We start from the raw sequence: 17,564 nt of genomic DNA on the forward strand, positions 1-17,564 counted from the left end.
TGGGACCAGGATACCGGAAAGATTGTCTTACCCCTTATATACCCAGTTGATCACTATGCTCTGCAGGTGAGGGCCTCCTGCAGATACCATCTTCTCAGGAGGTCCATTCCGCACAACATAGGAAGCGGATCTTTAGTGAAGTGGCACCTACCCTTTGGAATTCCCTCCCCTTAAATATTAGACAGGTGCCATCTCTGTTATCTTTTCGGCACCTACTGAAGACCTTCCTCTTTCAACAAGCCTTTAAAGTAGAGACCTTATCCAAGTCTGCTCTATGTTGGAATTGCTTTTTAAGATGTTTTTAAAGCATGTTTTAAAAGATGCTTTTAAAGATGTTTTGTTTTAATATATTTTAAAGTCTGTTTCTAAGATGTTTTAGAGGTTTTCTCATGGGTTTTTTTTTGCCGCCCTGGGCCCCTTCTGGGAGGAGGTTCATATATCAATTTAATAAAAAAAACAATAAATATTTTTTGCAAAGCAGTTTTCCCTAATGTAATGCTTTTGTGCATTATGTTTTGCTAATATATGCATTTTGTGCACACCTTACCTAGCATATGCATGTTTGCACACATTACTTCACAGGAGTACTGCACTGCAAAATTTGGAGAAGTACAAATTTCAAAGGATGACTGTGTTTTGGTTCCCTTGTTTAGGAAAGTGCAGATTAGGTAGATTTTCCTTTAAATGCAAAATAAATCAAATTTCTTTCCCATCTCTATTCCAAGCACTTGTCAGACACTGGATCTCCTGGATGCCCAGAATGATGGGAGAAAGTACAGATACAGCCAGCTATGATAAAGTTTATTTTATTTTATTGATTAAATTTATATCCCACACTTCCTCCCAGAAGGTGCCCAGGGTAGCATATTCCCAGTTAAACCTACCATCATTTGCTTCTACTTTATTTCTTTTGAAGAAAAAAGCAGACCATTCAAAGTAAGGCTATGTAGCAAAAATTAGGAAAGATGTTATTATACAGCCATGAGAGTGGCTGTATACTATAGCCAGCGTGGATCTTTCGCATTCCGCAATGTTAAATTGAAAATACCCCCATGCCATTCTGATGCTTCCCATAAGCTCATTTCAAAACAAAACCGTACAAAACTTATAGTCCTGAACTCAGAAATGCTTCCTTAACAACCTTTTCAATTTTCATGGCGATACACAAAACAGGCAGAGAGAACAGAGAGTTCAAAGTGTAAAAAGTGAGAGAAAAAAACCAGCCCCCTTTTGGACTTTTTTCTATCAGAGTTCTCATAATTTGTTGAAATTCATTAAAAATCAGCCATGTTCACAGAATACCTGGATCCTATGACTGACCTTGCCCCATACTCTGACCTTCGTCTTCTGCTGTTGAAAAGTTTAAAAAATGCCTGGTTGATTTTTAATTAATTTAAGAAATTTGCAATGAACTAATTGATAGTGTCGCGCATGCTCAGTAAGAACCAACAGTCAGTATTCTAAAAGCCAGATTCACAGCTGCTTTGCTTGGCTAATCAGGGGGCCACACTAGACTTTGATTTATGTCAGACAGTCCTGGCTTCCCCCAAAGAATTCTGGGAAGCATAGTTTGTGAAGGGTGCTGAGAGTAGATTTCTATTGCCCTGAGAGAGCTCCAGTGGCCAGACTGGTTTCACAGTCAGCCACTCTGACTGAAGGTCTGTGAGGGGAACAGGGCATCTACTAGCAACTCTCAGCACACCCTTCACTAACTACACTTTCCAGGATTCTTTCAGAGAAGCCATGACGGTCTAGAGTGAAATAAAGGCCTGGTGTGGATGTGGCTAGGGACAGCTTTGGTTTAAATTTGGGTGGGAGGCTACATGTGCCTGCTGTAGAATAAAACGGTGGGGGAAACACTGAAAAGCAATTATACTGTTCAATGTTTTCCTTTTGAAAAGAAAAGGGGCTTCCCCTCTGCCCACTGCCCACCCACCTAATCCCCTCCCCCTCCTCCTACCCTCCCTGCCCCTCCCCCAGGTCAGTGTTGGACTATGACCTGGAAGACCAGGGTTCGAATCCCCACACAGCCATGAAGCTCACTGGGTGACCTTGGGCCAGTCACTGCCTCTTAGCCTCACAGGAAGGCAATGGTAAAACCACCTCTGAATATCATTTACCACAAAAACCCTATTCATAGGTTCGTCATAAGTTGGGATTGACTTGAAGGCCATCCATTTCCATTTTCAAACATGATTGCACAGAAATAAATCCCATTGAACTCAAAAAGTATACAAATGGTCAAACCCACCCTCCCTTCTCCTCCATCCTATCCCCTCCATCTTGCCCCTTTCCTTCCCCTTCCTTTGCCCCTCCCTCTCCATCCCCATCTCCTTCCAATCCCCTCCTTCCCCTCCCCCCTCCCCTTCCTCATCCCCATGGTCAGTTTTACCTATCTTAAGCATGATTGCACGGGAGTAAATACCATTGAACTCTATAAGCATGCAAATGATCAAACCTGCCCTCCTCTCCTACTTCCTTTGCCCCCCTCCAATCTGCTTCTTCCTTTTCCCCCTCCCCCTCCTCCATGGTGAGTTTTACCTATCCTAACCATGATTGCATAGGAGTAAATCCCATTGAACTCAATAAGCATGCAAATGATGACCTGCCTTTCCCCTTCTTCCTCCTCTCCCCTCTTCCTTCTTCCTCCTCCCCTGCCCACTCCAGCCCTCCCTCCCTCCCCCTGGTCAGTTTTACCTATCCTATGCATGATTGCATAGGAGTAAATCCCACTGAACTCAATAAACATGCAAATGATCAAACCTGTCCTCCTCTCCTCCCCCTCCTGCCTGCTCCCATACCCCTCCTCCCCTCTGCACTTCCTGGCCTCCCTCCCTCCTCCTCCTCCTCCCCTCCCCATCCTCTGTGGTCAGTTTCACCTATCCTATGCATGATTGCAGGGGAGTAAATCCCACTGAACTCAATAAGCATGCAAATAATCAATCAATTTTCAGCAAATTTGCACAGGATCCCATTTCATACCTCCCAGATTAAAAAGCAGAGAAATTCCCTAACAGGCAAAAAACCTTGCAGTTTAAGAATGTACCTATAGCCCATAGATATTTCTATCAAACTTTAAAAAGCGGGGAAATTGGGCAGCTATAGTGAATGCACCAGGAGAGCAGGAGACCTGACCTCCTCTCTGAGATATTGGACTGTCCTACAAATTTGTCAAAATGCAAACACAATTTGGGTTGGTCTTTCACAGTCCAATCCACTTGCTGTGTAGCTTGGAAGAATTTGGTAATGTGCCTCTGAGCATATGGTGAGTGGTGGCAACCCCTGCAATCAGCCCAAATAATAGCAACAAGACATGTGCTGTGTTGATCTTGTTTTAGCAGGGAGGAAGCAACAATATTAAGTGACAGTTGATATTGTTCAGATGGTCACTTTAAATATGTCTGATTTACTTTGCAATTTTAGTGAAGTTTCCTATAGAAAATCATTTTCTTTTGCTTTTATTTCTATGAATATGTGAACTACAGCAACACTTTGCAAAATTTACACTAAAAAACTCCAAACATAACTGTGGAATATTGGCACCGACTTCTGCAGAATAGTCTCCAGTGGACCTCAGGAGTGTCTCAGTTTGCACAAGATAAAACAGTGGGAGGTGAAATATATTCTAGCAAAATGCTAGGTGCGCTCTATGTTTTTAATTGATCGTGAACACCTTGCCTTAAATAAAGTGGTTTAAACATAGCAGGCTGAAAACATGCATCCTCTTTTTTCCAAAAGCTAGAGTCATTGCTGAAGTAGCAACATATTGTAAACGGCCTGATTTTACATCAAACTGCAGTTTCAGATTCAACTGTGAATGCACCCAAAATAGAAATAGAACATAACCTCCAATTTGAAACACAAAAGGCTGTCTTCACCATCATATGACATTGACCAATAAAAAGGCTTTGAAATTAATAAAAATAAATTTGACACAGATTTCTAAGATGAATAATGAGGGAAAGAAAACTTTCTAGATTAGATCTCTGTAGAATCATTAGTAACACAGGAAAGAAGCAAAGTAAGAAGAACAGCAACAAATATACAAAATTCTCCATCTTTGGAGATGGCAGGTGTTGCCACCACTCACCATATGCTCAGAGGCACATGTTACCAAATTCTTCCAAGCTACACAGGAAGTGGATTGGACTGTGAAAGACCAACCCAAATGGTGTTTGCATTTTGACAAATTTATAGGGCAGTACAATATCTCAGAGAGGAGGTCTGGTCTCCTGCTCCCCTGGTGCATTCACTATAGCTGCCCAATTCCTCTGCTTTTTAAAGTTTGATAGAAATATCTGTGGCTATAGGTATGTTCTTAAACCGCAAGGTTTTTTGCCTATGAGTGAATTAAATTTGGGTTTCATTTGAGTTTGGAAACACCCAGCAAGACAAAACACTAGCAAATGAATTCTTGTCTGAACACATGGAGGGAACTCAGGGAAATGGCTCAATTAAGTACCGGTGCAACAGGAAGCATATTAAGTACTTCTATATTTATATCCACTCTTTGCTGGAATGAATTTCTCTTGCAATAAAATGAGACCTTTACTTCTTTCTACATGCTTATTAATTACTCAGCACTTCAGAGGCTCATGTCGAACCAAAAGTTAGTGAGTTAGGGCGCAAAAAGGTCACCTACTTTCCTTACTGTTTGCATGCTAATTAGTTAGAGGTGTTCATGTCTTGAGATGTATTAATATTATGCAATAGTCTTTAAGCCTCCAGAAACTAGAAACAGGTCAAAGAACAAATAAGTCAGGTCATGACTGAAGTCTGAGGAGGTTTAACCAGCAGTCTGCTATCCAAACTCCACTGCATGCCCTTGATTTTGCATGGAGATCCAACAATTCCTTTGTAAAGCCTATGCATGTTTTCTCAGAAGGAAATTCCATTGAGTTCAATGGGATTTGCTCCCTAATAATTCTTTAGGATTAGGGAGCATTAGGAAATCGATGAAATCAGTCAGTGTCACTTTTTCCCAGCTTCTAATTTTTAGAGTCTTATATTCAGTTCTCCACATTTCTGTCTCAGTTTGCTTAAAAAAAAAAGATTATCTGAAAATTCATTAACATTTTACTATGTATTTCTCCTGATTGACAAATATTTTTGCATGCAATTTTGCCTACTATATTGTTGCAAGGAATTTCCCCTAATACGACACATTTTTCTGTGTTGTTTTCATGATTATATGCATTTTAAAGCATCTCTCTCTCCCCCCATCCCATATATACATTTTGTACAAACTATTTGGTTGAACGACTGTAAAATTTGGATAAATGCAGATTTCAAACGAGAGCTGCATTTTTGTTTCCGTATTGCTTCAGGAAGTCCAAATTAAGTATTCTAATGCAAACCAAATGCCTTCCTCTTCCCTGTTTAAGATTAATGTGTTTAGGAATAGCTTGCTTAGGATCACAACTATGGCATCTGTTAAGGCTGCTCATTGCAAGAGATGCTAAGGGACATTTTTAAGACATAGTGAATAGAACAACCACCCAGGGAAAAGAGATTCAACAGCTAGACTGCTCTTGTAGCATTTAGCTGTCTACCTTGACAGCAGCGGATGCAGCTCTGATTCAATTACACTAACTAAAGCCACATATTTTGACTTGGCCATTCCAGCCTATTTTCCTGCTGTAGCTGTTTTGTATTGCAAGCTGTCAGGTGGCAATATTCAGCTCTCTGAAGCTAGTCTGATTCTTTTAAAATTGCTGATTCACACAAGCAGATAAAGAGAGAGGGGGGAGGGAGAGGGGGTGACATAGCATAGGGCAGGGATTCATGACAGGATTGTGTTGACTGTAGTTGAGGCTCTCTTCCCAAGTATGAAATCTGCTGATTTCAGTCAAAATTATTTAAGAGGTCCTGATTGCAGAATAAGGCATTTTTGAATGCAGAATCCCACATACACTGATCATAGGAAACAGCTACATGAGTTTGGTGGGACTTACTCCCTATAGATGTGTTTAGAATTTCATCCTTATACAGGCGGGCCCCGCTTATACGGCAGGTTCCGTTCCGGACCCCTGCTGTAAAGCAGAAATTGCCATAAAGTGGAACCCCATTGAGTATAATGGGGTGCGTTGCACAAAAATGACATGAAAATGCCGCAAAAGCAGCAAAAGCGGCTTTAAAATGGGGAATGAAAGCCGCCGCATTAGCGGAACGCCGGTAAGCGAAGCGCCGGTAAGCGGGGCACTACTGTACTCTTAAGGTACAGGGGACAACAGCTGCCTGTTAATTTCAAGTGAAGATCAATTCCTTCCTGAACTCAGATGTGATTGCCAGTTAAGGAAGACAGGGGAAGCTGGTCACTAGGGCAAGGTGGAGCGGAGACCTGCTGGTATTTTTTTCTGCACTCTAAAATCATGTGGTTCCACCCTCCCCAAGTTATATTCATACATTTTCTATTATTTGGAGACGCCCCTGGAATCTTTTTTGTCCATCTCCTCTGCTGGCCAATCACAGCTGTGAACAGCACAACCAATCACAAACATCACTATGGCCAGCAGGTCCCACCCTTTACTGTTGTTCCTGGGGGGAGGGGTTGGAACTCTAGGAGGACAAGTCTCCCAGGCCACATTCACACTGTACATTTATTCCACTATTATTCCACTTAAAACAGTCATAGGCCACATTCACACCAGACATTTATTCCACTATTATTCCACTTTAAACACTCATGGCTTCCCCCAAAGAATCCTGGGAAGTGTGGTTTGTGGAGAGGGCTGAGAGTTGTTAGGAGGCTCCTATTTTCCTCAGACAGCTACAATTCCCTGAGTGGTTTAACAGTCCATCCCTCTTCCTAGGGGACTCTGGGAATTGTAGCTCTGTGAGGAGATTAGGAGTCTCCTAACAACTCTCACCACCCTTCACAAACTACACTTCCCAGGATTCTTTGGGGGAAGTCATGACTGTGCAGCCATAGTTTCCTCCGAAGAATCCTGGAAAGTGTAGTTTGTGAAGAGTGCTGAGAGTTGCTAGGGGACTCTTTCCCCCATAGAGCTACAATTCTCTGAGTGGTTTAACAATCAATCCCTCTGCCCTAGGAACTCTGGGAATTGTAGCTTTGTGAGGGGAATAGGGCATCTCCTAACAACTCTCAGCACCCTTCATAAACTACATTTCCCAGGATTCTTTGGTGGAAGCCATGACTATTTTAAGTAGAATAAATGTACAGTGTGAATGCAGCCTTCATCTAACAACCTACCTCACAGGGTGCTATGTAATTGTACTGCTGCATTGCTGATGTGCCCACAGTATCTTTGCAAGTGAAGAGAATGGGGTAAAAACCAGAACAAATTGGCCCTGCCTCCAGTGACACCCTTGGTTGCCCCACCAGGTCCAGTGGTCACCCACCACCACTGTGTTCTGCCTAAGAAAGATATCTCTAATGGACCTTTTAATGACATATAGATAACCTGATTGCATTCTTATATACACCCCCGGGTACAATTTTTGGTAAGCTTTGTGCTACTTGTGAGTGCTACATATGCAAAATGTACATGGGTGGTTGCCCCATCCTTTCTTGGGGAAGAAACACACTCACTGTTCTGCTGGTTCCAGTGCGTCTCCACCTCTCTCTTCTAACAACGGGGGCACACAACTCTAGTCAAACTCTGCACCTTTTTACTGTAAAACCTGGTAGGCTCAGCTTGAGTGCATTTTTAAAAATTCAGCTTCGAAGAGATTTTGCATCTGATCAGCAGATCAACCCATTTTCCCCTCCAGGTGTGGCTAATGGAAGTGCTTTGATCTGGCTACTAGTGTGTTTATAGCCTAAATCTCCGTTTCCATGCAATTCTGCCCCTAAAACCATTGGTACCATTCATTCCTGACACGAAGTGTGTTATTTTGTAGCTACCTATCTGCAGCCCATCACAAAGACTAGAGGAAAAAATTCTTCTAATGGCGGCAGTTTCATGATCTTACAGTGCATTTTGTCTGCTACCAAGGCATGAGCCTGCCACATTTACAAGTCAGCAATTTGGAGGTAGTGTGTCACAGTGGTTAGAGTGTTGGACTAGGACTGGGGAGACCCAGATTCAAATCCCCACCCAGCCATGGAGGTCACTGGGTGACCTTGGGCCAATCACTAACAGTTCTCAGCTAACCTACCTCACAGAGTTGTGGGGATTAAAAAGCGGGAACTGTTTATGGCATCTTGAGTTCCTTGGATGTAACAACAACATAAACATGACAAAAATAACCTAGACTATATGTACATAATCTGCTTTTATACTAACCATGTGTTCCCTAAGAGGAATTGTGGCTTTGTTGGATGCTTATTCTTTTCAGGAGGCCCCAAGTGCCCTTAAGATCAGAGAACCATTAAATCAGTGCACTTTGTAGTACAAATGTACTTTTAGCCAGATTATGAACACTCCCCCCCTTTTTAAAAAAGAACCCTTTTATCACAGGTTTATACCTAGAAAACATTTTTAAAAAATGCATAACAAGAACTTGGTTGTGGCCCTTCATTATAGATGTGTTTGCAGTCATGATAATACATATTTAATATCTCATCCATATGGTGAAATTACAAAAGTCCTTGTTGTTTTCCTTAGCAGAGCCCAGAAATTCATCTCTCTTCCCTCACAGGATACAAGTTCATTCAGGAATTCATTGTAATGCTGTGCAGCGTAAGAAATGTTCCAAAACACTACATATGATGTACAATACTCTTAGGTGGTACCCCCCTTTCTTTTCCCCATTGCAACATTCCACCAAGGTTGCTAGAGGCACTTGGATCTCATTTCCAAAAAAAGTCCAAATGCCTTTAGTAGGCTTGAGGGCAGTGTGTTAAATTTATGCTGCGAATCAAATTTAAGAAATCTTATTTTTGGCTTGTCTCTAAAGTAGAATATATGGAGGCTTCTTCCATCATGAAGGTCTATACTTAACTCTTGGTAGCTATGATCGATTTCAGTCTAAATGTAAACTGTGAATTAGACAAGCATATATCATTTGATATGGAATTAATTTTAGTTGCCTCCCATACCCTTGCAGTTTCATACTATGTTTGAATTTCACTTATCATGATTTGGATTATTATTTAAGGTAGTTATTCTCATTCCCCCAATGAACTAGTTCCGATCTGGGGTTTGAAGCTGCCACTGCTAAGCTGTTTATGCTGTAAAAGCTCCAGAGAAAACATCCTTTGATCCTTCCTTCTGTTCGAAATCATTCAAACATGATGCTTATCAGGTCGAGCCCCGCCATTAGGAAGAGTGAGGAAGCCACCTTAGGCAGCAGATTTTGAGGGCCAGGAAGTGAACAGAGCTATGGATGCTGTGCAGCCTGCTCTATATTCCCTAAGCTAGTCTGCTGCCCTCAAGTGCAGTGGAGGACACTGTCCCGTTGCCAGGGTTGACATGAGCTCCAGCTGTCAGTGATGGGAGTTGTAGTTCAGGAACATCTGGAGGGCCAAAGGTTTCCCATTCCTGTCTTAAGTAGATTGGCAGAAAGCAATAAGTCAGTTCATGGGTGGTCCCAGGAAAATTAAGCAACAATTACAGGACAAGCTGAAATTCAGAAGTTACGTCTAGTAAGGATTTGGGCACTAGTAGGTTAGGACAAAGGTTTATGGAAAAAGTGAAGTCAATGTAAAGATTCTGTGTCAGTGCTTAAGCTTCTGTTGTTATTCCAGCAAGTTCCAAGGTATGAATGTGGACCCTTTATTTATGTATCACATTTTTATTCCACCCTTACTCCAAGGAGCTCAGACTTCCCTCCCCAGATAGGTAACACTGAGATATAGTGACCTTACCAAGGTCACACAGCAAGCTTTGTAGCTGAGTGGGTATTTGAAACTGGGCTTTGCCATTCCTAGCTCAAAACTCTAACCTGGGGGTGGGCAACTTTTTTCTGTCATGCCTTCCCTTGGGGGCAATCAGTTGGGGGCTGCATGATGGTGGTGACAGGTGCTAGAGCCAAACATGGGTGGTTCAAGGTTTGAGGGAGTGCAAGGGGTGGCTTTTTTCTTTCTGATATCCTCTCTTTCTCCTCCTTTTCCTTCCCACCCAGCGGGTTGCCCTGGAGGAGAGACAGAGTGGTCTTGCTAGAACCCTGAATCCCTGTAAGGCAGCTGTGGATAAATGTTAGCCCTTCTGATGTTGCTGAACTACAACTCCCATCACCCCTGGGCATTGGCGCTTGCTAGGTCTGATGGGAGTTGTAGTTCAGCAACCTTTGGAGGGCCAAAGGTTCCCCACACCTGACTTAAGACCTGCCCTTTGAGCATCTTTCTGATGGGGCTGATCCTGCACTGTACAATTAATCAGTGCATGCTTTCTCTCATCCTTCTCTTTTAGCTTGAGAATGCAGTGTAAAAAACATAACTGTGGGCCCCTTTGAAGAAATGGTGTGTGTGGCTAGGTTTTTTTTTCTTGAGAAAGAAATGCTCCCCATTTTTGGGATGTGGTAGATTATGAAGTTACGGCATGTGTGCCAATTCAAAAGAGTAATTTGGCATCTAGAAATGGAGGGGAACACTCTGCCACCTTAAAAAATGGCTAAGTGTGAACCACCACTTCAAACCAAATCATTCGAGGTGATGTAAGAGATGAAAATCACTCACTGCGGTGGGGGAGGGGGAGGCAGAAGATTCTACCCTGTCTTTATTTCCAGACTTCTCTCGAAAACTCATGATACCAATGTTTCCCCCAAAACGCTATTTCATGCATGTGAATCCCGGTGTGCTCCCTTCCCTCTCAGTAGGCAGCCTCAAAGGAAATGCTTCATTAAAGCTGATCAGGAAACTGCATTTGAAGAGTCTGAATACAAAACAACAGCAACACCAGCAACACCTTGAAGTTTATAAAAGCATAATTAATGCTACAACGTGTTTTCCTTGAGGAAGGAAGAATTCCTCTGCTGCATGCTTAGCTATGTTATTAATCCTTAAAAGGAGGGGTAAATAATCAGGGAGGATATGCAATCCTTTGCACTTCATAAAGAAACATGGAGGATAAACCTATACAGCTGTGTGAGTGGAAGGCCTGGCAGGGTATTAAGATAAACTCTTTCTCAAAGGTTCATTATAAACATTCCCATTTACAAATGCCAAATTCCTATTGTGCCTCATTGCGTACTGTTCCTGATGGCTCTGGCTCGTCTTCAGTATACAGCTGTTCTGAGGCCCATGAGTCTGGCCACCCTTCTTCTGTCCTTGTTGCTGGGGCAATAAACCATTCACTGTCTCCGTGTTTGGAAAACCACTTAAAATAATCAAGAGGTACCCGAGTGATTTCCTTGTTTCTTCAATTGAGATCCTGCCTGGTGAATCAAAGCACTTGCTGTTGCCAGCCTGGAGCTGCCTAAAGAAGCCCATTTCTCCAGGCATGTAGTAGAAATAATTGCTTTTGAGTTGTTCTTTTACACTAGTGGGCTGAATACATCTTTGCCACCACCACCACCACTATGCAAGTGTCATCAGGCTGCAGAAATAGGAATGGCCATGTCAAACCATAAATGGTACCAGCAGAAGTGTCTGGAGAGGATAAACAAGGTGCTGTGGAACTTCTGGACTCTGTAGAGAAGAGATGGCCAAACGGTAGCCTTCAGGGAGAATCCAGCTCCTTGGGTGGTTTTCTACAACAGCCTGACAGGCTACAGGCCGTCTGGGCTGCAGGTACTTAGATACTGAGAGGCAGGAGGAGCAAAAATTAGCTAGATTTCAAGCTAATGCCATTCAGATTAGCTAGATTTTAAGTTATGTCCTGATAGCAGAGAGGATGGGGAAAACTGGGGTCAAGAACTGTGCTCAGAGAGAAGCCCAGAAACACCCACTTTTCTGGAGGTTCCCAGGAACCAGTGCCACTGGCACCCGAGTCACCCAAGGAGGTAGCTTTGTGACCCTTTCCTCTGTTTCCAAGGACTCCACTTCTTAGACTCCTCCGCTAGGGGCAGCAGGAAGTTCCCCGTTTCCATTTACAGCCTTCATTTAAGGAATAGGGCACAGACAAAAGTTTCCCTCAAGGGGTCAGAGCTGCAGGACTATTTAATCACACTGTGGGTAGAGGTAGGGGGGTCAAATCCTTTTACTCCATATCTGGGAGAGGACTGGCCTGCTCTGTGCCTCCTTGTCCATTGTGTGGATCAGAATGAAGACATGTGGACCAGTCTGTTCGTTTTTGAGCTGTTACTTATGGCTCGACAAAGTACTCTGAAGACTACCTCTAACTCTCTTAAAAACGATTTTCTAACCACAGGGAGCAGTTAGAAAACGTAGCTACTGCTGCACTACCTGAGTGCTTTGAAAACAGAGATGAGAATGCCCCTTGGAACTCTGGGAGTGACAAGATGTGGTTATATCCCCTCTCTCCAAGGCACTTTGTATATTTTAAAAATGCCCCCCCTCGAAAGAGAAACACTGCTGCTCTGTTGTGCTGTCCAGGTTGCTCCACAAGGAGCTGACAAGGGTGCTGATTTTCTGCATCTAGCCTCCTGACTTTTGTTAGGCCCCAGCCTGGAACATGATAGATGATAGAGTAAAACAATGAAGAAAGGACACTTGTTCCTCTTAGAGTTGTGTAGGTCCAGCTTTTCAAATGTTGTTCTATGGCATAATTAAACATCTAAGAAGAGCCCTGCTAGATCAGGGCAAAGGCTCATCTAGTCCAGCTGCCTACTCTTTCAACAGCCAATCAGATGCCTATGGGAAGCCCAGAAGCAGGACCTCACTACACTCTCCCCACTTCTTACCCCAGCATGGGAGAACATAGCCATTGTATCTAAGGGATACAGGGATGGTGTCAGAAAGGCTAAAGCTGAGAATGAGTTGAGGTTAGTGAGGGATGCTAAAAGCAACAAAAAAGCTTTCTTCAGGTACATCCATAGTAAAAGACAGAGAAAAGAAATGGTGGCACAGCTACTCAATGAGGATGGCAAAATGATAACAGATGACAAAGAAAAGGCAGAAGTGCTCAATTCCTAGTCTTCTCCCAAAAAAGGGTCTGTGACCCTCCCGAGAAACATGAAGTAGAAGGGGCAGGATTGGAGCTTGAGGCTGATAAACAAATGGTCAAGGAATACCTAATCACTTTGAACGAGTTCAAATCGGCAGGGCCCAATAAACTGCATCCTAGAGTATTGAAAGAACTGGCTGAAGAACTCTCAGAACCGCTGTCTATTATCTTTGCAAAATCATGGAGGACTGGTGAAGTGCTGGTGAGGACTGGAGGAGAGCTAATGTTGTCTCTATCTTCAGAAGGGGCAAAAAGGAGGAACTGGGGAACTATAGACCAGTCAGCCTAACATCAATCCCTGGAAAAAGTCTGGAGCAAATTATAAAGCAGTCAATCTGTAAGCACCTTGAAAACAATGCAGTGATTACTAGGAGCCAACATGGATTTATGAAGAACAAATCCTGCCAAACTAATCTTATCTCATTTTTTGATCAGGTAACCTCCCTTGTAGACTGTGGGAATGCTGTGAGCATAATATATATTGACTTCAGCAAAGCTTTTGACAAAGTGCCCCATGATATTCTGATTAGCAAGCTAGCTAAATGTGGGCTAGATGGAACAACTATCAGGTGGATCCACAGTTGGCTCCAGAATCGTACTCAAAGAGTGCTTATCAATGGTTCCTTCTCAAACTGGGTGGAAGTAACAAGTGGGGTACGGTCCTGGGCCCAGTGCTAATTTTTATTAACGACTTGGATAAGGAGGTACAGAGCATGCTTATCCTATTTGCAGATGATAGAAAATTTGGGGGGCATAGCTAATACTGTGGAAGACAGAAACAAAATTCAAAGGGATCTTGATAGGCTGGAGCATTGGGCTGAAAACAACAGAATGCAATTCAACAGGGATAAATGCAAAGTTCTACACATAGGAAAAAGAAACCAAATGTGCAGATAAGATGGGGGATACTTGGCTCAGCAATACGACATGTGAGAAGGATCTTGGAATTGTCGTTGATCACAAGCTGAATATGAGCCAACAGTGTGATGTGGCTGCAAAAAATGTACCCTCCATACATACCTGCAGGCCTTGAAAGTCTCGGTTCCGTGCAACTTTTAAAGGGACAAGAATTCTGCCCTCCTTTGCAAAATATTGTCTTACGGAAGGATGAAACAGCTAATTGAAGGATTTAATGGAAACTGTCTGGAAGGATGAATGGTATGTGAGGTTAAAAAAAAGCTAATAGAAAGAGATACTAATGAGGAAAGTGAAATCTAAGGGGACAATAACAGTTCAATAGCAGTTTTGTCCTGGTGATTAAAAAGTATCCAGATTGGAAAAGACAGGTGTGAGGGCAGGAACAAAGCATATTTATTTTATTTATTTATTTATTTATTTTCATTTCTAGACCGCCCATAGCTAATAGCTCTCTGGGCGGTGTACAAAACGAGATTAAAATACAATATAGAATAAAATCAGTAACAAAGGAACACATTAAACTAAAAACATAAACATAAAGCATTAAACATTAAAATGCCTGGGAGTATAGCCAGGTCTTAACCTGGTGCCTAAAAGAAAGAACCGTAGGCGTCAGGCGTATTTCCTCCGGTAAGCTGTTCCATAATTCGGGGGCCACCACAGAAAAGGCCCTAGATCTAGTAACAGTCCTCCGTGCATCCTGGTGAGTTGGTACCCGGAGGAGGGCCTTAGATACTGAACGGGTAGGTTCATAGCGGGAGAGGCGTTCCACAAGGTATTGCGGTCCCACACCGTGTAAGGCTTTATAGGTCAACACCATATGAGGACAGAAGGAGTTTGATTGAGTCAAGCATACCTAAGCCCTGTTGATTTTAATGGGAGAGTTAAGCCCATGTTGAAATCTCTCCCATTTAATTCTTAATTCCAGGCATATTGCATCACATGTATTGGGGAAATACATTGGTCCTCATTTCAAATGTCCAAGGCAATGGAGGGACGAAATGAAGGTGTAAGCATAGCCTTCCTTCAATTGTGAGGTGCCCAGGAGACTTGATTGGTCCTTAGCACATTTCAGAAGAGACTGGGAGCTTGCCAGGCTCCTGCAAATCACTCTCTCCCTTTCTCTGCTTCAGTTAATCCCTAACCATCATCTGTTGCTGAATGAACACAAAGGAGGCATCATGGGAGTCATGATTTGGCCCTCCATTCACAGATAAAACAGGATGAGAAATGAGATTTGCAGATGTTCTTAAAGGATTTGAATGCACCGAGCGTTGTCTTTCAGAATATCATGATGCTTCATTCAGAAGGACTAAGCTTGCTTTCCTTTTTGTGAGCTGCATTCATTAATAAAGTAAACCCCTTTGCGACACGTCCATGTGAGTGTTTTACTTAATCCTAAATCAATGGGAAGAAGATGGACATTGAGAGCTTTATTTGTGCAAGATGCCCAGCATTTTATTTCAGAAATTAAACATTGGCCATGTGGTATTTGCAGCACTTTGGCATTTGCATTTTATAATTGTTTCTATTAAAGAGTTGTGGTGATAGTGGGAAAAGGGGATTAAATGACCAGAATTTCAATTAGCTTTTTTTCCATTACTCAGCAGCTGATGGCTGAGCTCTTGTCCCTGGTCTAGCTTTAATCTCTGCCCTAATTCACAGCTCCTTGTTTGTAGTGATTTCTGCCACTATTAGGAACTGCTTAGCCAGATTTATGGCAGGCTCATCTCACCATTCAGCACAAATTGCTGGCCTTCCAAAGTTGCCTTATGTTTATTACTCTCTGCCTCCTTTGTGAGACTTCTGTTATTCGCATCATTTTTAATGAGACTGAACACAAGTATTTGTACAGCACAAATTTAACTCCAAAACTCTTTGTCTAGCATCTGGTTCACAGTTCCATGCACTAATGAACCAATTTAAATGTGAGGTTGGTCAATAGTCTCCTCCTCCACAGCCAGCAAGGAAACATAGGCTACTAACCTCTTAGCATGCTGGGGCGGGGGAATGCCTTTGACCAAGCAGAGTGGTGGTGGAGGAAGGGTGGAATGATCCCTTCTGTGCCAGCCTGCTGTCTTTCCATTAGGGATGGATGAATCTGTCATTTTCAGTTTCAGTTACTCGGTTCCCAATGTTATGTTCTGTTTGTCAGCTTTCTGCATCAGTATGTGGTTTTTTTTTATTTTAAAAAAAGCCATCACAAGAATTCATCAGTGTTTTAGTGTGTGTTTGTCCTAATACACACATTTTTGTATGCAGTTCTTACTTATATACACATTCTTTGCAAGCAATTTCCCCTAATATAAAGCATATTTGTATGTTATATTTTACTAATACATGCATTTTCATGCACACATTCTGCAAATGTACACATCTATGTATACATTTTTTTAATTGGAGAATTGCATTGCCAAATTTGGGCATGTGCAACTTTTGAACAATAGCAGCATTTTGGTTTGTGCATCGCTTCCTAGAGTGAAACTTAAGTTTTCATTAAAATGTGAACTGAACCTAATTTCTCCCCAATCCCTAGTTTCCATGCTCTTTGTGGTGGAGGAGACTTTCCTTCCGCCACAATTAGCATGGACCCAAAGGAAGATGGCACAGTAGAGATAAAAGAACCTGACCCTACTAGCTTGCTCACTCATATCCACAGAATTTTGTCACCTATGGTGGCCACCAGGTGAATGTTAAATACAAGACTAGTGTAATGTAATGTCTTGTTTGGTCCTAAAATGCAACAGTTTTCTCACAATTTTCTACCAATTTTCTCACAGTAGCAGCACAGGTGAATTCTGTTTGTTTGTTATTCCATTTATATCCCATCTTTCCTCCAAGGAACTCAAAGTGACATACAAACATGGTTCTTCCCCTCCTGATTTTATACTCACAACAATCCTGTGAAGTAGGTTAGGCTGAGAGACAGTGACTGGCCCAAGGTCACCTGGTGAACTTCATAGCCAAATAGGGATTTGAACCCTGGTCTTCCAGGTCCCAATCTGATACTCCAACCATTACACCTCACACACCAGAGACTCCTCACTCCACCAAGATGAAATCAAATCCATTACCACCTTGTGACTAAATGATACAATAGCATTATCCACACAGTAGTTAAGAAGGGCAGGCCCCATCTGACCACCCTGAAATTCATGTGCTGTTGACAGGTCACTTCTGTTGCACTCGATCATTACACCACATTGGCTCAGACCACATTCAAGTCTTCCACGTGTGCTATTTCTCCATCTAAATCTCTCCCAAGCTGCTGCTTGTCCCACAAGTGAACAATACAGGCATTTCATGGTTCAATAAGTAGAAGCTGAGAAATGGTAGCTGGACTATAGCAAATACGTTGGGATAAGCACTTTGAATCTGAAGCATTAAAAGCAATCAGAAGCTGTGCAATTTGTTGGTTTTGAGTTAATAACTGGCAGCTGTTTGCGTCTTCTGTTTGAGTCATGCTCTTCTAACCTTTTCTTTGCCGTTTATGCCAATTACTTTAATGTAGACAAATCAGATCACACATCCAAAACTTTCAGAATTTTTTTCTTAAATGTTCCGTTAAGACTGGAAGGAAATCCAGCTTCGCAAAGCAATGTTTTCCCTAATGTTCGTTTATTATTCTTGTTGATTTATTATTGATGTTTCCTTGGAAGAAAAACTCCTTCTTTC

This window comes from Rhineura floridana, chromosome 2 (assembly GCF_030035675.1).
Source record: "Rhineura floridana isolate rRhiFlo1 chromosome 2, rRhiFlo1.hap2, whole genome shotgun sequence".
Taxonomy (NCBI): domain Eukaryota; kingdom Metazoa; phylum Chordata; class Lepidosauria; order Squamata; family Rhineuridae; genus Rhineura; species Rhineura floridana.